The sequence below is a fragment of the Sturnus vulgaris genome, chromosome 12, assembly GCF_052056855.1.
Source record: "Sturnus vulgaris isolate bStuVul1 chromosome 12, bStuVul1.hap1, whole genome shotgun sequence".
NCBI classification, from domain to species: Eukaryota; Metazoa; Chordata; class Aves; order Passeriformes; family Sturnidae; genus Sturnus; species Sturnus vulgaris.
Window position 1 is genome coordinate 8624220 of NC_142254.1, and position 21440 is coordinate 8645659.

Genomic DNA, 21440 nt, shown 5'->3' on the forward strand with positions numbered 1-21440 from the left:
ATTCTACTGTAAAATGGCCAAAATACCTCTGCATAGCACTAACTTTTCAGTGTGAAGTGCAGTTTTGCATCGTGGACCTTGTATGTCGAAATGGCTGTTGGTTATAACCAAAGAGTCTTGCAAATAAATAAATTACAAAGTACCAAAACAGTTCAGTGTCTCAGCCTAGGAGTTCCTGAATGAAGTGCAAATAATGATCAATGGTTTTTCAAATTCAGTGTGTGAGTGCTTGGGTTTCCAGGAGTTCAGCACCAAAATGGATACCTGATGTGTACCTAGAATTATGCCAGGAGTTTTGATCAATTGTACTTCATCTAATCAGGTTAGTGTTGAGTGTTTAATCTGTGGATGTACTCACTATCTAAACTGAGGAGAAAATATTCATTAATTTGCGTTTTCTCCATATTTCATATTCTGCTTGTTTTTTCAGATCCAGTTTAAATGCATGTGCATGAATCTTACTTTAATGGTGGAGAGGATTTGATTCAATGTTCCCCTTGAAATGTTGTGAAAGCCTGGTTAGACATTCTAGCACTGAACATGGTTTTACTGAGCATTTTCACATGTCCCTGTCACTTCTGTTTATTCATTCACACCTTTGCTCCTTTCTGATATAGTTCCTGTTTGTTGCCAGGCAACTCTGGCTGTATTATGCAGGATCTGCAGTACACCCAGAACTAAATTGCAGTGCACTGTAAAGCAATAACTGATGGTAGGCTGTACTTTTTTCTTGATCACACCATACCTTTGTTTTCCAACTGTTTGTTTTTAATTGTTGGTCATCTGAAGGTTGGAAACTTTCCAGAAATGTACTCAACAGAGAAAGCTTGATCAGGAACACAATGAAATGTGGAAAAAAATTGAGAAGCATATTTATGTTTAATCCTGATTCTTCTAAAATACCTTTGGGATGTGCCATTGTCTTTTGAGGCGTGGCTGTTTTGATGTGTGTTTTCACACTTCTCAGCTGAGCTGTATTCATCAGATTGTTAGTGAGCATCAACACTACCTAGAGACAGGCAGAGATACCATGGAGTTGAATAACCTCTTTTTATTTACATTGTTGTGGAACTTCAGGCACAAAGAGATTGTGTGCATGCATTTTTATAGCACTGTGATACATGGACCTGGGGCTGGGGCTGTTCTATCCATTAGAGCTATAAACTTTAATCAGTCTGGATGGGGCATTGCAGGGAAAACATTTTGTATAAGATCTTGGAAAGTCTTTCTAAAAAGACAAATAAGAAAGGAAATTTACAGTTGCTTCAACGAATACATGTCTAATGCTGAGGAGAATAAATCTCACACATGGGGATTCATTTGCATGCTATTAAAGTTGACATGTTAATATCAAAGCATTAAAATATGTAAATAGCATAAGCATGCACAAAATCCTAATTACTGCTTTACATTATCAACTCATTTACTCCCTGATATTTTATGACTATTCAGCTGTGTCAGCAAGCAATTATATAAAATCTACTACAACTTGATGGTAATGCATTTTTGTGTATTTCCTTTTCTTTCCAAAAACATTCTCCCAGTCCTGAAAGAGAACAGCATGGAAAAGACTCATATTGCTGAGTGCCCTTTTTGCATGAACAACATATGCTTTGAGTTTCTAGCGGTTCAGTGGTCTTTCTTCTATACTGCTTACCAAAAAAGGCAGATTTATATGCAGGCTAATGAGAAGTGACATTTCTTACGCTCTCTGCTACAGTTACAGTGCAAATTTAATCCATTGCAGGTGTTATATCATTACAAAATAAGCTGGAGGCATATGAGCACTGTGGAAAAACTTAACAGTTATTATCATGGAAAAAGATGCTTCATTTTATAAAGCATTGTACCTTTTCAGTCATAAAGTCTTTACAGCAGGGAAGAAATTTGTCATAAAATCTGTACCGCCAACCTGTAATAAGACAGTCTCTTTTTTCCCTCCCAATAACTTCAAACAGCTATTGAAAGCAGACAGCAGTGATGTGATATTTCTTGATTTCACTAAGTGTCTGAATTTTGATCATGCTTTAAATTAAATGGAAACTTCTTTGGCAATGTAATATTGCTATTGTGATGAGTCTCTTGATTTATAAAAAGAAACATTTCATGTCACAGCAACTTGAGATATATCAGATTCTGTTCTGTCAGTTCTTCAGTGATGTTAAAGAGATGTTGCATAGAAAAAAAACCTAAATCACAGAATTATAGCATGGCTTTTGTTGGAAGGGACCCCAAAATCATCCAGTACCAGACCCCCTGCCATGAGCAGGGACACCTTCCACTATCTCAGGTTGCTCCAGGCTCTGTCCAACCTGACCTTGGACACTTCCAGGGATGGGGCAGCCACAGCTTCTCTGGGAACCTGTGCCAGTGCCTCCCCACCCTCACAGGGAAGGGTTTCTACCTAACACCTAATCCAAACCTCCTCTCTGTCAGTGGGAAGTCCTTACATCTTGTCCTGTCACTCCATGCTCCTGTAAGAAGTCTCACTCCATCTTTCCTGTCCTACTCTCTTCAGCTACTATAAAGCTGCAGTTAGGTCACCCCAAACCGTCTCTTTTCCAGGCTGAACAATCCTAATTTGCTCAGCTTTTACTTGTAGGAGGGATGCCCCATCCCTCTGATCATCCTGGTAGTTTCCTCTGAACTTCTTACAAGGTCCTTCCTGCAGTTCCTAGACTTCGTATAGAAAATATTTCTGTTCCATTATTACTAGAGTTTTATATGTACTAGAAAACTGAGTGGAACCCTTACTGAAAAATTCTAATTTAATTGGGAAAATACTTAAAAAAAAAGGTGTTCTGAAATGATTTTAATTATTACTTGGTTATAGGGGGTTTCTGTAAACTGTTCAGTTCTTTTTGCTTTCCTCTGAGTAAACGTGAAGGGAGCCAAACACTGGAGGGTTAAAGTTGTAATCTGAGCCTCTGGTATTGCTGTGGAATTGATGTGGTAAAGAAAATAAAGGGAGCTAAGAGATTGACAGAAACAACTTCTTTTAAAGAGGAAGTTGGAGACAAAAGGCTCCCACAAAACTATTTTAAGCCGAGGGCAGATGACACAAGATTCAGAATTTAATGAGCCTTAAATGCCATAGAATGTGCCACATATGCAGTTATAACATGAAACTTGTACAGTTGCACATCTCCATTTTTAAAAAAGCGCACACAAGTATAAATTTAGTCATGAGGAGTTCAGAAATGAAGCCCAAGCCATTTCATGTTGTAGCCCTCATCTATTCTAGGCTAGATTTCATTTTAACTGTGGCAGTTTCAAGTTCAGTTTTCCTAACAGTACAGATCACTTCCATGGAATATCTTTTTGCATCCCCTCACTGGCAGGGTCCAGGGGGTGACCCCCAGGTGGCCCCAGCAGTAGCCAAGTCTCTGTGAGCTGTGCAAATTTCTCCACGCTGTGCCTTGGAAATTTCCTCTCCAGCCTGTGACTGCCTCTTGCCCAGTGCCCTTTCTTTGCTCTCCTCAGTTGCTGGCTTCCTCTGCAGAGATTTTGATCAGGCACCGTTTCCACTGATGTGTTATTTTGGTTTCTCTGTGTGTTTGTGTTAGGGCTGCATTCAGGTCTCCAAGTAACAGTTCTGTGCCTTTTTTGTGTTTAAGTGCCAGAGAGTTGAGACTGATTTAGATACTTGCTCTCAGTTTTGGTAGACCTTGTGGGCCAGTGCACAAGAGAGAATGATGGTTTATATTCAGACCCCTGGAATGCAGTCATGCCCTATGATCTCAGGTAATTGTCTTCATGGGTATTTTAAATTTATGTTGTGTTGGAGACACTAACATCCATCCTGTTTCTGACAGCAGTATTCCAAAAAAGCTTATTCTTATTTTAGATCATCTGAAAATACTGACTGAGATATATAATAATCTATTAGTGCAATAAATTAGTTTATCAGCAAGAATTTTTCAAAGAATGCTATTTCAATGGGATAAAGTTCTCTACTTGCTACAGGCTGAGCTTGACAAGCCATTACAGCTGCAATGAGAAAGAAAACAAATACTGAAATTTTCTTGCACTACTTTTCAAACCTTTTGATTTTAAAATTCAACATTACCTTTTCAATTCCAAATTGATACAATTTACAGAATAAGTGTAGAAAAATGATAATAATTTTAAAACAACAATTTCACTTCAGGAAAAAGGAAAGATTTCTGATAATCGGAATTCATTTTCCATTTTGTGATTCAACAGCTAAGCCAAAATGTCCATCAGCTCCTCCACTTCTTTATGCTTCTAATTTTTACATTTTGCCTTGAAGTAATACCCTGATCTGATCTAGTCTGAAAAGTATATTGTACCCAAGATAAAGTATTGCATGCTTTTGTAACAGGATAGAAATAACAGAGACATTCCAGGTTCTGCTTTTACCGACTGTAAACTAAGGAGTTCCTGATTACATCACAGTAATACCTGCTGCTCTGAGTGTCAGTGCTGCTGGGGCAGCTCCTGGGCTGCAGAGAGGATCCGTGGCTGCTCCCTTGGAGCCATCTGGCAGCCAGTGCGTGCCCAGGGCCAGCACGGGGCCGTGCTGCTCCTCCTGGCTGGGATCCTGTGCTTTCCCCTGGCCTGGGCAGCAGGGAGGACATTCCTGCCATCCGTCCCTCTCTCTGCTCTGCCACTGTGCATTCTGGAGAGCGAGCAGGGTGTAGCCTCTGCATATCAGCTGCTTGTAATGGAAATAATTGTGGCTGGGTTTGGGTGTGGATGAAATGAGAGTTTTTCCTTTTGTCCTTCAGGAGTGGAATAGAAGCTCATTAGTAAATCCAGAAGAATATATGTTTCAGCACCCAAAATGAGGGGAACTCATTGCAAACACGTAGGAATCTATTTTGGGGAAAGGTATAGATTATTGGCTATGCACATACACATGCAATGGTCTTCCACACAGGTCTCAGTTCATGGCTCAGACTAACAAAAACCGAGTGCCAGTGTGGGGATGAAGGGGGACAAAAAGTGATGATGAGGTTGAAAGATGGGTCATTTAATGCCCTAATGTGTGTTCCCAGCTGTACATACATCAAAAAGAGTGAAACATCAGGACTGTAACTTAAACACGTGGGAAGCACAAACTTGAAACATAGTGGTCAGAGCTGAGGAAGGGAAGAGAAATGAGAAGTCCTTTATCTGCTTATTTTAAAATGGGGAGCACGAAGGTTTGTCTACTATTTGTAATTTTTCCCCCTCCCAGATTCTTTAGTTCAATTTACATACAGGAATAATAAATTGGAGTTTTGGTATTTGTTTACACACAGACCTTTCTTCTCCCCTTTTGAAACCCCCTCATATTATTAAATAGAAAGCTACTTTTGCCTGTGTGCACTCTGCCATTATTTTGAGGGGTCTTGGTTTTCTGTAACAATATCCAGATGGAAAGTGTGTGACTTCTGTTATAAATAATACAAATGAGGTGCTACCAAATGAAAAAAACCCTGAAAACTGGGGAAAAAAAGACAGCTTGCAATCTCCCCCGAAGTCATGCAGTTATGAAAACAAATTTTCTCCACAAATACATGAATTATAGATAGAGTTTGAATCTTTGCTGTAGTGGTTTTGGCTTTTCTTACCTCATCTCAACATCTCATATTAACAACTGCCCATCTGTGTATAGTTAGGTGTGTAAATGTACACCTGGACTAGAAAAATTATCATGGGGAGATGGAATTTCTCATATAATCTTGTGCACATCTCACGTCCCACTCTGGTCATCAGTTCCAATCTAGATACCATTATTCTAAGAGGGCAGCTTTGCCCTCTCGTTTTGTCTTATAATACAACCCTGAAATTTTGTATGTTTGTTCACTGGGACATCAACTGAATTTGTGGAAAGGGAAATAAGTCCCCTAACTTTTGTAGTGTGTAATGTTTGCAATGCACTTTGCTGATAGCAACTAATTAATTACCTGCTTTTGAGATTAAGTGGGGATTATTATTTATCTGCAATGGATATGGGCCATGCAGAAATAGAGACCTGACTGAAGCTACATAATGATTCTATGATACAAAAAAGATTAAATTTGCAGAGCCTTTGTCTCCAGTTCTGTGAGAAACTTGTGCACATCCTAAACTTTAGGTATCCATTTATGTCCTTGCCTGTTCAGTAGGCCATGAAATCCTGTACTGTGAGCAGTGTGTGTCTCATCATACTCGCTGTCTGCTATTAAAAAAAAATTAAAATATCACTTTTGAAAGAAAACCAAGGTAAAATCTTCAGAATTGTTGTACTGGGTATATTAGGAACAAATCCCCTCTGACAGTGCTTCATTGTTTGACCTTGCTAAATTTTTTGCCTACAACTCAAAAATAGGTGCACTGTGAACTGCATTTTGGCCTTTATCTCACAAAATTTCTCTATGGATTTACCTGAATTCAGCTCAAAGGTTAGTTCTGAGTGGATTGTAACACAGATAAATGCAATTTAATAAAAAGAAGTTAATCTTTAGTAATAAATTAGTAACATGTCTTGATATTACTGGGTGAAGTGTTGCACATAAGTTAGTACATGATGCTTACTAGGAGAAAATTAAAATAACTTGTGTACTACACAACTAAATGGTATCCAGCTGAGTGTTTCTTCTCATGCTGGGTTAGTGTTGCATTTTGGTTTTTTAACAGGTAAAATAAAAGACCAGATTATAAAATTAATTTAACTGAAATTGAATAAAGAAACAACAAATATATTTTTAAGTTCTAAGCTACCAAAAATATGTGATTGTTATTAATAACTGTGTTTGTGTTGTTCTAAGAAGGAAATTGAAATTATAATTCCTAGTTCTGCCACCATATACCCTGAGATTTTAAAGGGAATTCTCCATTTGTTTCCTGCTATTTGTTTAGTGATATTACCATGTGCTCGAGTACAGTGACAAACAAAGAGGGATTTAAATATTTGTATGACTTAGGCTTACTATGTGGTGTTTATCTTTTTAACTTAACCTCAAGATACTGAAAAATATTTCTCTTGCTGTTGTGGTTGGAAGTCCTGCCAGGGCTCAGGGGTTGATGGATATTATCTTGGCTACTCCCAAATGGCTGTTGACATAATCTGATGCCAAATGCATTAAAAAACCTCCTTATGTATAAAACCAGATTAGGTGATATGAGCAAGGATGCAGATGAATGATCAGCAGGTGAAAATATTAATAAAAATGTAGTGGGCTGATTTACTGTCCTCAGTTGAGTTACTTACTCTCTCTTTTTCCTGGATAATTTGACAGTTTTTATATGGGAGCAGATATGGCAGGAGATCTTGTTGCTCTTCAGGATGTGAGAAACTGGATAACAGAACTCAATGTTTTGATGTAAAGGTTTTTTTTACTGACAAAAGTCAAAATTTTTCCATAACTGTGACCTTGAAACTTGTCTTTGTCTAATAGTTATCTTCTCTGCATAGTTACAATTTGATGTAGAAATAACATCAGAAAACCACATAGAATAATTTGATGTGAGAAAAAGAGTTCCAATCCTTTTGTGAATTTTTCTTTTTATTTTAAAGTATAGTCTCACTTTATATTTGAGAGGTTTGTGCATATCTGGAGGTTGGTCAGACTTCCAATGAACTTCTGAAATTTTGGTCATTCAGTTGTGTTTTGCTTTCACTTATAATTTATAAATTTATAAATGTGAGAAAGCTAGACTAATTCTGTCTAAAATATGTGTAATAATTCTGGGGGAAAAAATCAATGTAAAATATTGTACCACACAGTTTCATGTGTGTTTTCTGTGGTAAGAATCTTTCCCTGATATATGGAAATTTTTAGCTAAAATCAGAAGACATTTAGGTCTGCCAGTGAAGGAAATGTGCATAATATCCAGTTGTATTCAGTTCCTAAAGTTCATTGAAATTTTTCAAAGTAATGAAGTGACCATAGAATTTTAGATATTTTGTAAAAACTCACTGAAATATAATTTGGAATGTATTTCCTCATTTTGCTGTAAGAGTGTAAACCTTTGCAATGGTTTATAATCATAAAATCATGATCAGCATTCATGAAAATTCTCACAGACCTACTGTGTGATGATTTTATCCTGTTCTAAATTGCTTTCTCCCATAACTCATCATTTGTTTCAGTTCAAAGGTAAATTGCAACTAATATCTTCTGTCTGCCCTAAAGTGTAGCATTTTTATGCCCTGAAGCAGCAGAATCCTGAATTTTGAATTCCAGTGGTGCTCAGGAGCAGGATTTCTGATTTACTGGTGATGTATCAACAGTACCAATTGTTTAATATGCGATTCAAAAAACCCATTAAACTTGGCTTTTGTTTTTTTAACAGTGTGCTCAACCTATAGCCATGTACAGACTATAAATAATACATATTTTTCTTAGATAATGCAGTAAAAATGCCCAAATACCATTTTTTTCCCAAACCCCCTGGTGCCTGGCTGCTCACAGCCAGGATTGTTTGATGCATAAACATCACACTGGATGCCCTTGGGAACAAAGCTTCCCTCTTTCCCTGGGTGCTCCCACCCTGAGGCCAGACAGTGCAGGCACAAGGTTTTAACTGGCAAGGCAAAGGAATTGTTTTATAAAAAAATATAATAATAATAATAATATGAAAAATATCTGTTTCTGGGAACCTACAGATGTTTTCACTGGTTTAGAAATATTCAGAAACATCTATTTTTGCTTGTCCATGACTTTAACTAGGCATGAGGGTACTCAGATTTCTTTATGAACAAATCTTGGGTTTTTCTATCAGCTTTGGTTTTATGGGGGTCATTGGTTGCAGTATTGCTGAAAAGGCAATGTTTTCTTAGGCACTGATTCTAGTAGAAGTACCAATATTTAAATAACTGCAACCATACCATGGTCATTGTTAAATTGTCTTTTTTGCTGTTGGTCTTAGAACAACACTGTATGAAATCTCAGTCTTTGCTACTGATACATGAACTTTTTTAGGATGAAAACCAAAGAATCTATAAGAAACTTTCATACTAATCAAACTGTTATGGATCCTGACAAAATTTGCAATCTGGTCTTTGAATTCTGCATTTGAATATTTACATTCAATATTATTAGTGCCACTCACTCCTAGGCCAAATTAAGTTCATGAGTATGGACTGAGTCTGTTATTTAAATGTGCAAGTAATTATTTTGTGATAGAAACTGTTAAGATCACACAAGGAAAAGACAAAGATTGTTTTTACTCTCACTTCATCTTTGCTGACTTTATGTCTGCTGGGTGTTTCTTTCTGCTTTTCCACACTTTCAAAAGGTCTTTATTATTTGCAGATTTAGTTAGAACAGCCTCTCTGGTCATAAATTCACATACCACTAAACAAGTTGTAAATGTGAGCAACCATGAAGGAGGGAAGAAGCCTGGAACTCTAGAAGTTAGTTGTGTTTTAATACTCTGTTGGCACTCTGCCTATTGACTCGTGCTGCAAGCAGCTTGCCAGGAGTTGAAGGTGCTGATCCTTTGCTAATTTGTAGAAAAATTTTTCATGCAACTCATCTCAAATTATTAGTAAAACAAGAAAAATTGTTAAGAAATAAGTAATGAGAAATTGTGTGACAAAAGCCAAGTTAGAAAACATTAAAATTGTTGAAAGAGAAGAAAAATGTTTTCTGTTGATTTACTACAGAAGCATGAACAGATGTGGTAGTCCTAATGGCCGTCTGTAGAATATAAAAACTAAACTGCCTTTTGTTCTGACAATTTTTAAAGCACTGTGAACTGTGTTTAGGGATACCAAGAAGCAGATGAAAGAACTTCAGCTGGAGGTGGTTTAGAGAACAATTCCAATACAGCTGTGTGTCTCACCTTAAGGTAGAGGTACAGAAAGTATAACTGGTGCTCTCGGTATTCTGAAGAGCTGGGGCTTCAACATCGGATTACTGCTTTCTTTACCTGGAACTTCTGCTATAAAAGTGCTGATTGTTAACCTTGTTTCAATTAAATAAAAACGATCACTTGCACTGAGTGCAGCTCAGAATGCATCTGCCAGCCCTTTTAACCGGGCAGGTACTTAATCACATTACAACAACTTTGCTCTGAAAGATGCTGAGATGCTCTGCTTATCATGGCTGGAGGGGATTTAGGAATTAAGAAGTTGTTTTGACAATACTTTCTCTGAAACATTTCCTGAATGCTCTACCTGGTCCCACTTTGTAGAAATGAAGAACAGTTTTGGAAACCAAATCTATTCTTTTAGATTATTTAGTAGCTTAAATACAGCCTCTCTCAGACACTTGATTGTGGACAGTGGGTTCGGTTTGTCTTTTTGAGAGCATCTGATGGTGGCAAGATAGTACATTTTATATTTCTTTCTCTTGGGTTTCATTTTCTCTTAGGTTCTCCAGATAAAGTGTCATTTGTGAGCAGACAGAGCAGCAGAAGCTAAGCACTGTTTGCTTTGGGAGTTTAGAATGCATAGAGACAAGGACAATAGCTGGGAAGACCTTAATAAGAATCTGGGGAAGTGTTATTGCTCTCGAGCATTCTCTGGACTTTGGTGGCAAATCCTCCATGAGATGTATTTCTGGAAGGCAGTTTGTGTCCAAAAATTATATTTACACATCTCCAACTTGTCTCTAAGCCTGCTTTGAGCATGCATTATACCTTCCTATCCCTTCTCCCTGCTATCATCTCATTCCCCACTGATGTTTGCCTTTGGCAGTATGCCCTGTCCAATAAGCCACTGACCTGTACAATCTCTTTTGCTTTAAAGGCCACCATCAAGACAGTCTGACCTAAAAAAATATTCAACTTCCTGAACCCTGAAATACCAAAGAACAGAAACTCAATCAGCTCTTTAACTTCTGTTCCTTTGTAAATGAAACTAAACACTGGGGTATGTGGTAATACCTTTCCTGTAGACCTTACCTTATGGATTTTGTGAGACTTCCTGTGAAGTGGGCCTGGAGACGTCTTTATTCTTTTTTTGGGTGTTTTTTTTGGAATGAAGAGTTGATTTCATAGGGTTGACTTTAAGTCCATGGATTTTTCTGGCCAGAAAGTAGCCACACTTTCAGACATGAATTTCTGCTTTTGTGAGCATCGTTAACTTTGACTTGAAAGTTATACCAGAATGATCCTTAGTTCAGACACAGTTTAGTAAAAGTTTCATTAAGGGAAAAAGAAAAAAAAAAATGAAAGAAATAGAAAGAAGAAAGGCCTGGCTGGTGTCCTTACAATCATGCAATGTCCATGGCTGGAAGCAGTGGTTCAGCCACAGTTTGGCAGCTGAACTGCAGAGCCTTGTTGGACTGAGGCTGCCTTTGCTGCACTACAAAAGACCAGTCTTAATTTATTTCTTCATATTCCAAAGCAAATTCTTTGTCTTCAGTGGTGTCCCAGGAATGTGTGCATTTGTTCCCAAACTATAGCCCTGACACACTTACCTAGTTAGGTGATAGCTTTGAATGGAGTCATACAAAACCGAAACAGAATAATTTTCAATTTTATTTATTTGACACTGTATGATATCACTGTAGTTGTTCTTTCTATTCCTCTACTGCAATAAAACTGTAGACAATACCCTACAGGAAACTTTTATACATAGTGAAAGGGCTTTTATTTTTAGAAGACTATAGCTCTCCACTTGGTGTTCTGCCTGTTAAAAGCAAACAGTTTAGAACACAGTTCAAACTAAACATTGAATGCTGGCTATGCCACTCTTGATTCAGGGGCAATTGGTTTCTGCTACCTAATCTGCTACATTGCACAGGGAAAAACTGTTATCATCTTATATATATATATATTGAAATAGTAATTCTGATGAACATAATGTTAAATAAATATTTATGTATGAAAAATATTTGGAGATGAAGTGGTGAAGGAAAAAGTGAAAGCCTTGAAACTTAAAACAGGGAAAGAGACATTGGGTGAGAGGATGTAGAGTGGTGGCACATCCCCCACAAGCAAAGCACTGCTGCTGTTTCACCCACATGTTGAGAACACAATGCCTTGGGTCTAGGTCTCTGAAATATTTAATTTTAAACAAGTTTTTGTTCATCAGTCATGTGCTTTGGGGATGGGTGTAGTGCTTCCTGGTGGAGAACCAGCTAGCAGTATTAGTAATTTTATATGCCAGGCACTCTGGGGACTTTAGTATCTGTCCTCTTAAAAGAAGTGAATATAGAAAAAACAACCATGAGCTGCTCTGGCCACCAGAATTCAATTTTTCCTATATCTTATTGCAGACTATATAATTTTATATGGTAAAATACAATCTATGCCATCATAAGACAATTTCTGTTCTGACAAGATAAGGAATGTAGATGTTTAAGTTGAATGCAAGGACTCAAAGAAGCCATGTTTTTTAATTAAAAAAATTAATTTCAGTATTTTTACCAAGGAAACACAATTTACAAATTTCTAAGTTTACAGTTAATAAGCTATTTCTGAAGGTTTATTTACCACATATATATACACACACATTTTATTTAGAAAAGCTTTCTTACATGTAGAAGATGAAAAGCTGCTTAATAAAATAATTATATTTATCTCCTTTTATTATATTTAATTACCAAATTTTAAAGTCTTTATTCTGTTTCGACTATAAGCTGTGAATTAATTCAGCCAAGAATTATTTTTAAACTGTCTGTAAATTATACGATTTTTTCATGCATCAGAGTATTATATAATATATAATTATTAGATACTTATAATACATGAGATTTTATTTTTAACTATGTCTACAAATTTCTAAATTCCTATGTCATGGTGCTTTAGATTATCTTTGCATCTATAAATCTAAGAATTTATAGACATAATGATACTATATTATGACAGCAATATTTCTGTTTGCTTCTTCCATCTGAAAACAGAAATCCAAAGCCAGAATTCCATTTCCATGTTTAGGTGTGTAGTCAGTGAGAGACAGTATATCATGGATTCAGGATGAGCTTTTCTATAGTATGAAATTATGGATTTATTCAGTGGCTTCCTCTAGAAAAGGATCCCTTGATATGGGGGTTCAGTCCAGCACTTTAAATAAACACTTAATAAAACCTGCTTTTGCTGTTCAAAGGAACATAGTGCAGGGTATTTTTAGAGCAGATCTTTTTCTAACAATAATTTAGGTGAAGTCACGACAAAATACATGGGTGTATTTTACGATGCCTTTTTTCTGTTTCTCCTGATTTTTTTCTCTTGTGTATCACATGGTAATCCAGGATTCCACCATTTCTTCTGTGCCACCTACAGCATCCAGTCTCATGCTTCCCCTCCGTGGTGTGCAAAGCAGCACAGTTCACTGGAAATTTTGTTTTAATTCTTCGCTTCTACCAGTGACAGAGGGTAAGATGTAGATCTAGGTCTGAAAAAAATGTCAGACTGTTTTGTGGAATTGATTGTGGTGAAAGGAGGTGAAGAGCACAAGAAATTGAACTTGAAAACATTTTGGATGTAGAACAGTTCATTGCAGGGCACAGCCTTCCCAAAAGAAGGCTGGATTCCTGAACATTGCCATTTAGGGGTGCAAAATAATTCATAAACACCCACTAACTACAAGAGGAGAAAGGGAATTTTCCAATCCTTTGTTCTCCTTTGTGGCATTTTACTTTGTCATAATGTCCATACTTCAAGTTGTAATGGTAAATGTTAAAAATATTTACATTGGAGCTATTCCAGTGGATGCCTTTACTGTCCTGAATTTTGCTAGATCAAATACATGAATATTTAGTATTCCTAAATGTTTCTACAAAGCCTATAGCCACTTTCAGGGTAAAATTCAATTGCCTCTGGCTTACACTGAAGAGAAGCTTCCTTTTGAAACAGCTATTCTTAGAAAACAGTGCTATAGAGCACGGAGCAGTGGAATTGCTATGCATAATGTTAGGGCAATTTCTTTTTGCCTTTAGGTGATATGACCAGCTGACATTTCTGCACAAGGATCCTTCAGAGCAATATAGAGAATTTGATGTGACAGTGTCTCTGAGTCAAGCACAGAACTTAAAAAAGTATTCATTATATATACAATATATGTACTAGCCTCTCATGTAGTCAGAGTTTTCTCTGGCTTGTTTCCACGTGTAGTTGTCTCTTTTTTTGTCCTCATTTTTATTTTGACTGATGCATACTTAAATGATCACACTTCCCATGCACACACCACCCCCTGTGCCTGCACTTTGCAGGAGATGCCTCGTGCGTTGCCATTTCTGCTTCCCCACCTCCCGTGTTCCAGTGGCATTGATTCTCTTGCCAGGAGTGTCAGCTGGGGCAATACTGTGAGTGCAGGAGAGCTAGCAGCTCCTTGCTTCTGAGAGGGTGAGAGCAGGAAATGTCACAGCCTGTCCTCATCAGTTTGGATTAAAGCTGGATGGAATATTTGGGCAATGAACTAAAGACAAAGCAGAGCATGTTGGAAACCTGCAGTTTGAACGGTTCCATCAGCAAAGGAACTGGCAAATAAGGATGAAGAAAATAATTAGACAACCTGAGTTTGGCTCCCCCTAAATAAAAATACATTTTGCTTTGGTGGGATTTTTAAAGTAATCTTTAGGATGTTGGATTTCAAAATTTCTTTCAATGACTGGGAATGAGACACATCATTTCCCCACAATGAGATCTTACCCTATTGCTCGCTTGAGTTCACGGTTTGTTATTTCCAATTTTCTCTTTGGTTTATTTGAGCAACTTGATGGGTTCTTCTGCTTTCCCAGAGCAACAAACAGTTTTTCTGACTGGTGCAGGGCAGAAAAGATGCAAACCCAGAGCAGTTACTGAAAATCATGGATTTCTTCCTTTATGGTTTGACAATCTTCATTCAGGTCAACCTTGCAGTATCTGGGTGAGAAAGAGCCCTTCAGTGATTGGAGTTGGTTTCCCTTTGCTTCTCTGAACACCAGAATAGCACACAGGTGACTCCAGGTGACAATCCCTGTAGGAGAACATGTAACTGCTGTGACCTTCTAGTCAGCTCCAACTGAGTCACTGATCCACTTTGATTACAGTGTTATCCATTTTCCACATTAAATAATTTGTTGTTTTTGTGTTGCATTGTAACAAAGCCACTGCTTTTTGATCTCTAAGGTGGATGGTACTGCTGTTCCTAGAAGCAGAAAGTCTGAAAGTCATAAATGATCACGAGGTGTAACAATGCTCTACTGTACGGATGTTTTACAATAAACCAATGGGACAGAGCATTCTGTAAATTTAATGGCACATCACTTAAAACATCATATAATTATGGGATGTAAATTGGAAAAAAAATTACACCTTTGCAGGTTAAGTAAAGAATGGCTAATAAAATTGTAACAGACATACATTATACAGCATGGGGTTCATAATGAATAATTGGTGGGTTATTAGTGCTTAACAGATTAAGGGTACTTCCATTTATTACTGTGCTCCACTAAGGATGAGCATTAATTTTTTTTCAAAGCAAATTCACTGGAAACAGACAGTTTAAAATTTATGCTTGTAATGATTGCTACATGGTCCATTAAGACCACCTCTAAGTGAGCTTAATTTGTAGCAGATAAATGTACATGTCTACATATTTTTCAACGTAGTTTATGGTGCATCCTGCACAGCTGTGCCCAACTGATTAAATCCTCACAAAATTTAAATAGGAAACCCATTACATAGACAGTATTATATCCATTTATCATACACACATTTTCAATTTAACTCTCTAAGTCTTTGTGCAGGATATTTTCACTGTTTCATTAAATATGTATAGCAAGGCCATTTTCTCTTCTAGTTTGTTTTGCATTTTTGTTTTCTGGGTTTGTTTGGATCCTCCTTTTCAGTTCTATCATCAAATAATTAAGAATTTCAGCAAATTGAACATCATCTACAACAATTATCTCAGTAATGATCCTAGATGTGACAGTCACTTAAAATCATAAATCAAGAGAGCTCTTACCTAGGGAAAACAAGCAGGGCTGTAACTGCTATGTATGGAAAGGTGATTGGTACTTCTCTGTCTGAATGGATACTGGACTGTGGATGTGTCTGGAGAGATAAACGTGCTAGATGCTGATAAATGTTGGGATTACAGATGTTTCTCTCCTTTCTTCAGCATTTCCCATTAGTGAACTCTGGGCACCTCTTGCTTTTGTTAAAATCCTTTCTAGAATGTCATTCTGAACTATCCAGCTTTATCTTGGCTTTAGATGTTTTCAGCGTCATATAAACCATAGTTTTGGCTTCTAGAAATAGGATTAGAAGCATTTGTCCAATTTTAGAGAGATTTTTTTACAGATCAAATTTAGCTGCTCTGAATTATTTGGAATCCCTCTTATGGTCATAGGCTATAGAGTATTTTAAAGCTGTTAACTTCACTTGCCCTGAACCCTGTGTAAAATAGATGGTATGAACTCTCTATCAGTCAAATACTGCTCTGCTTGGTTCAGACCCACAGAATTTTCTCTGGATCTGGTAAAAGTCTTGCTCAATACATTCTGTGGTGTGCTAAAGTGAGCCTCTGCAACAGGGCTCATGTTTATTAAAGTCACTAGAGCCTGCACTGACAGAACACTGCAAAATAAAGGACAACTTTTGTTTAAGGTGTAGGACTATCTTTGTTTATCTGAGAATAACAATAGGGAAACAAGATTTTAAAAGAACAAGAATAAATAATTCTTGTTCATTCATGTCTGCATTCCCCTAATTAAATGCTGGAGACAGATTCTGTGCTCTTCTACAAAGCGAATGAACAAACAGAGCCACGAGGAAGTGTTGACCTCCAAAATCTTCAAGAATTGTCAATTTATTATGAAAAGAAATGGCTGTTTAAATACTGCAATTTTGGTAGGTGGCTCTGTTTTCTTGATATGTGTATAAAATCAAATCATATGGCCATTTTTAAGCAAACATGAGTATTTTAGAGAGAAATTTAAAAGATTTACTAATTTTGTTTTTCTCAATGGTGCAAATGGTAACAATGACTTATTACTATCTTCTTTTTAATCTATCTTTGAAGCCATTAAATGATTTTTTCTTCCCAAAGTTGAGTGTCAGTCCCTGTTCCACAGAAACACCTAATCTGGTAGGCACATGAATTAGTTTAAAAACCTTTCAGATGACAGAAACTATTTTATATCCTTGTATTATGGAATTTGTTTCAGTGTGCTAGAATTTTGGTTATACATTAACACAGGAAATGATTGATTTTTTTTTTTCCTATTAAGATGAAAATGCTGGTGTAACCCTTTGCCAAGTTGCATGATTTTTCCATAGGATTTTAATGTGGGTTAGAGCTAGTCCTGATGTTTTTCAGAGCTTTTCACACATTTTCTTTGCTCAAGCCCCTTGCTTGGACTTCTCATTTCACTTATTTTCCTTCTAAAAGGCCAAGTAATCTCTGGGAAGGAAAAATCTGGGGAGGATTCCCAAGTAAGAACACTTAGTGCCCATCTGTTCTTCCAAACATCAGCTTTGGCATAAATACAAGGGCAGACAGAGCTACATCATCCTTGGAATGTAGTGGGGAATAAACTTCCCAAATCTTGGAGGGAGAATGGAAATGTTTTAGGACATTTTAAGATAAAGGAAGACGTCTTTCAAGTGAGAATGTGGGATAAGAAGACAACATTGTTAAAATGCTGAGGAATTATTTCATTATTGCAAGCACTCAGGTGCTCTGGGGGCAGACTCCACACCTACAGTCAGTGCTGCTGCCTTCAGGTGGGGACTAAAAACACTGGGGGAACCACATCCCACTTGTAAAACGGGGAAGTGCATTTCTGAATAAGCCCTATGAATGTGATACTATGGACTTACTGTCTTAGAATATTAGAGAAATGCTGAGGAACAGAGAAGTCAACCCATGGAAAAAAAATGTCCTAGTTATTAGTTTCTGTTCAGGCATCACACAGATAAAGAAGCTGGCTGAGCTGGACAGCTCTTGAACAAGCCATAGGCGAGGTCAGTTTGTAAAGACCTCTGTGAGGATTTGAACATCAAGATGTGTGCCCCAGTTCATTCAGAGACAGCTGTTACAGAGTTCATTTTTGTCAGTAGGAATCAGTTGTGACCAGTAAAGTGCTGTCTCCATGGTCTGGGTCAGAGGTGGGTTCCTCAAAAGGTAAAAACAAGTTTGTCATCACAAGTGTGGGAATAATTTTGCAAATATATGTGATGATATTGCTAGGTTTCAGAGAGAGAACGTTTTAAAGGATAAAGAATTATAGGCAATAAATTGCTTTCAGCTAGTGTCTAAAGGAGGATATCTATTAACCAGGAATATTAGTGGCTATCCAGTATCCAGTGATTTTTTTTTTTCATGGAAGCAGAAAATTATTTCTTTCAGCTTGGCATGAGTTTTTTTGAGCCTTGCTTGTGGTGTCAAGGAATTGTTATCTATGAAATTCTAGTGTGTATATACTCACTCACTTCATCTACATAAAAAATATATTTGTGCTTGTGTTCTTTACATGCTTAACGGATAAACATTTCAGAGAAGTGTTTATTCAAAAAGGCAAAACAGTGCAACTGTATGAACCTGAGGAGGTTTGTGTCACAATCTGTTATCTTGAAACCCTACCAAGACAAACTTACTTCAGGGGAGTCTGTTTTATTTTGCTGCTGGCTGCAGAATGATTAGTTGCAGTATAATCTTATAGAGAGCTGGTTGCTGATTAAAAAAAATTAGACTGCTCCCTTTCAGAGTAATCTTCTTCACATTTTCATATTTGAGGAATAGCTAAAGCATTAATGCAATATTGTTAAATAACCATTACACTTGAAATTATTAAGGTAGCTAATTATAGGTATCTAAGAATCTACCAGCCCTTTAGTCTAAGGTTAAGTTTTTGCAATAAATAGATGTACGAAAAAGATAAACTAGCTGCCTATCAGAACACAGAGGACTATATAATGATTTCTGGAGTATTTCCAGAGCAATGGAAGAATAATTGGTAATTGGTTTGCAAGCAGGAAAGTGACCCTTAATCTAGTGAAGATACTGAATGCAATAACATTTTGGATACAAATTATGTTAAGTATTTAAATATTTCAATTCTTGGGTGCTCGGCTGAACTGTAGCCCCGATTCCAACTTAGCTCAACCTTTATATTTTAAATAAATTTATCAAAGTATGGCCATTCAGAATGCAGTTTAAGGTGAGACTGCAGCCCCAGCAGAGTCAGAGGTAGGAACTTGCCTTAAAGCTGAGCTAAACAGTTCAAGCAAATTCAGTGAACTAGAAAAAATTTATGTGCCAATTAAAATAAATATAGAAAATATTTCTGCGAGAGAAAGGGACAAATGCAGTTAACAGTAGTTCTTAAAAGGCTTTTTTTCAATAGGGATATTTTTTATACTCCAAATGATAACCAATTAAAATATATTCATGACAGAAGCTGACCTTCCTGAAAATACATTTTGTCCTCAGAAGCAGGAGGTTTGATAATCATATATTTACCACAGCACACATAAAATACCTGGCTAGGAAAGCACAATGAATCATGTTTAATTAAACTTTGTTTCAATTGAGTTGACTTGTAGTCAAATTGGAAAGGATTTTCATGTTTTAACAACAGCAAAAAAAGTCTTCAAATTATAGAAATATGCAAATATTGCATCACTGCTCTAGAGGAGCTTAATGAACCTGTGATTAGGACTATTTAAGATTTTGGTGGCTTTGTAGTGTTTTATGGTGTTTGCTAATGTTTGTGGTTTATATCATATTGCATTAACTGGAGGTGTCATGAGTTGTATTCTTTGGGCACCCTGTGTGCCACATGACTTCTGATTATTCTTCAGTTTTTCTTTTCCTTTCAAAGTATATATTTTTTTTAACCACAACTAGTACATTATGTTCCCAAACATTTCAAGTACTGCTCACATATGGGAAATATGAAATGTTTTCACATAACTCTGCAATGTGATATTAAACAGATTTAACACAGATTTAATACAAAAGTAATAAAACTAAGTTCCTTTAAATGTAAGTCTCCATAGAATATGAATTATTTTTATTTAGATTGAAAACTGAAAAAAGCCACAGTTTTTTCTGTATTGCTCAGCTGTTCTCTGTTTGTTTCCAAATCCTTTAGAAGCCTTTTTTTTTCCCTCTGAAACTTGGTCGTTGTCTCTCCTTTGATTTATTTCCTTCTGAATCATTGTCCCACATCGTGTGTGCCTGCAAGGCTTAGTGAGCTGCTTGGAGTGGATCCCCCTGTCTGTCTCTTTTAGGGGCTCTTTACCATTGTGTGCCAACCACTTTGCCCTCTGTTTTGGCCTTGTGTGAAAAGCACAATGCAACAAATACTTTGGATATGCAGTGTGCATGAACACAGTGCATAAACAGGGCTGGAGAAGGTGATCCACGATTCCTCTCTGGCTGAGCAGGGAGCTGTCCAACTGGGACTAATTTTGCCATGCTCTGGAGTATGTTTCTCTTTCTTTACAAGTTTTTGGGGCACAAAAAAAAGCACAGAGCTGGTGAGTTGTTGTGCAAGACAAAGCAGAAGGGAGAAGAATGAAGTGTTGGCTGGGTAACAGTGGAAGGGAAATGTTTACAGGTCCTAAACTTGTGAATTATTTACGTTTGGACAAAAACCACCACTCAGTGTTAAGGGTCTGGTTCCAATATTGCCCTTTGAATTTATCAGCTTCCATTTCCTAATTTCCAGTGACTGTGAGCTGTGGAAGTTTATGGGCTTACATGCTGGCACTTACATACCCCAGCAGGCTCTGGACACCTGCCAGCTGCTGGGCAGGTTCTGTTCTGAGTAAGTGGATCCATGCAGTGGAGCAGGGCAGAGGGGCTGGTTCTGCCTGGTCTATTGGTGCAGGCACACCCGGACACATGCAATCAAAAAATGTTCACTGCTGAAGTCCCTTGTGGCCAGTGTCATCTTCTAAAAGGTTCTCAGGAGAAGCATATTCTTACCAAGTTCCCTTTGGCAATATGAGCAATATTTTCTGCTATATTTTGTGTCTCATCGTTTGAATCATCCTTTAAGGATATGCTCTGAGCTGAAATCCTATTTGCACTATTAACTTTTATTCTGTAATAATTCGTTTAAAAACATCAGATGGTCTCTAAATAGAATGTTTTATTAATGTTTTGTAAAAAATAATAAATTCTGTTCCTATTAAGTCAGGATTCTGCAGCCTCTACAATGTAACCTTGACATTTCAAAACTGTTTAAAAGACCTTGCAGAGCCTTCCTGATAGATTGAAGAGTTTATTGTTTTATCAAAGGATACACTCAGAGGAACTGCTGATTTTTTTATTCAAGTGCTAATGTCTTAACCCTACTTGCACCTCAGATGTGAGTTCTGTATAAATGTATAATAAATATATAGTGTATATAACTATATATTCTTCAGAAACAAAAATGGCTTGCAAAATCTGATTAGCTTTTTCTTTTAATTCTGCCTGATTAGTTTCAGTTATTTGATTTTGAATCCATTATTTTCTCTGATTAATTTTGTAGTGTAAGTATTGAAGTCTAATGTAGTTGTCTGAGTAAATCTGTTTGGAAGTGGAAGGTCACTGACAGAGCTATGTCAGGCTATTT

General features: G+C 37.0%; 1 long non-coding RNA gene across 1 annotated transcript in view; it reads left to right on the forward strand.

Moving 5' to 3' along the window:
• The first annotated feature begins 3648 nt into the window (after positions 1 to 3648).
• The window catches only part of LOC148222356 (uncharacterized), a 93729-nt gene continuing 75937 nt past the window's right edge, over positions 3649 to 21440 (forward strand). Inside the window, exon 1 of the long non-coding RNA XR_015806232.1 lies at positions 3649 to 3744. This is a non-coding gene — a long non-coding RNA (uncharacterized LOC148222356). The remainder of the gene's footprint in view (positions 3745 to 21440) is intronic.